Raw genomic sequence first — 1,680 nt, forward strand, 5'->3', positions numbered from 1 at the left:
GACTGGTCTGTTTCATGAAGCTCCGAAAACGCACACAAACTATCAGTTACTCACCACGTCCCGATCAACGCCGACGAAAACGTCTCTCTGTCACGCAAAAATCAGGCAAAAACGGAGGTATTTCCTGATGAATTAACCCTTTAGGGCTCCCTTAATTATTATACACACTCCAAACCAAGCTTTAAAAAATATTATACATTAATATGATTTTCTACTTGAGTTGATTTTTTTTTTAAACCAAAATCAGTCCTAATCAAAAATCTAAAATATTCATTAATTTTCAGAATTTTAACACTTTAAATGCCAGGTTTTATCATGATAACAAAAACACAAAAAAATGATTATTTTAAATATACTACATGCAAAGTAGATTATTATTTTTTATTAATCACAGCCTGGGATACGTCAGTGATGAGCAGCAACATTGATTTTTATACATTATTATTTTTAGTGCAAATACACACATCGCTCTGCAAACAAAATGTGCTTTTTAAAATCAGACTATAAAAGATATCATATATTAATTTGATTTTCTATTTTCATTACTTTTAAACAATCGGTCCTAATCATCAAAATCAAATATTCTTTAATTTTTAGAATTTAACCCTTTAAATGGCAAGTTTTTGTCATGACATAATGTCATAATATCATTATTATTACTATGATAAAATCCAACTTCCCCTAAATATAAATAAACCAAACTTTGCACATAGGTCCAGTCCCGTGCCAACGACATACAATTAGGGCCATGTTATAGAAAAACAAATCTGTCAGATTTTGAGAATAAAGTCATATTATTATGAGAATTAAGTCATAATTTCAAGAATAAACTTGTAGTTTTATGAGAAAAAAAACAATTTGTAATTTTATAACAATAAACTTGTAATATTACAAGAATAAAGTCATAATGGGGAAATATGGGAAAAAGAGTTTTTAGATTAAAAAACAAATCAAAAAATTGGTCAATATACTACATGCAAAGAGTATTTTTTAATTTTTATTTGTAGCTGCTGACAGTCTGGGATATGTCAGTGTGTGAGTGTAGCTGCTGACAGTCTGGGATATGTCAGTGTGTGAGTGTAGCTGCTGACAGTCTGGGATATGTCAGTGTGTGAGTGTAGCTGCTGACAGTCTGGGATATGTCAGTGATCAGCAGCTACATTGACTGTGACAGGTCACCTAGTGGAAATAGCATGTATTTCCTCCAGATGCCAAATATGGTCAAAATGACCTCATCAGGTGGAAAATAGTCAAAATGACAAATTCAGAGTCAAAAGCCCAGAATGACACCCAGAAATAATACAAGTCCTGTTTTTCTGCTCTGATGGCTGTGGGATCAAAAATGTCAGTTTGAATGGGTTTCAATGGAGCATTTTTGGACCTGAACAGTCTGAATGTAACTATTTAGTTTCCACAGTGTATTTTAGACTTATTGTAGGAGCTGAGCTGCAAATTCACTGATTACACTCAAATACACAATCTGGACTACATTTAGGACACATGCATCAACACACACACAATTATCACAACAGGAAGAAGAAAAGCGCATTAAAAAATGCACCAAACAGCCTCTAAGGGTTAAATGTACTTAGTTACTCTCCTGCTATGTGGAGCGCTGAGATGTTGATTTGATAGAATAAATTTCGTCTCTTAAAGAGTCAATAAAAGTGCGACACAGGC

The sequence above is a fragment of the Plectropomus leopardus genome, chromosome 1, assembly GCF_026936395.1.
Source record: "Plectropomus leopardus strain MGB_pleo_1.0 chromosome 1, ASM2693639v1, whole genome shotgun sequence".
Taxonomy (NCBI): domain Eukaryota; kingdom Metazoa; phylum Chordata; class Actinopteri; order Perciformes; family Serranidae; genus Plectropomus; species Plectropomus leopardus.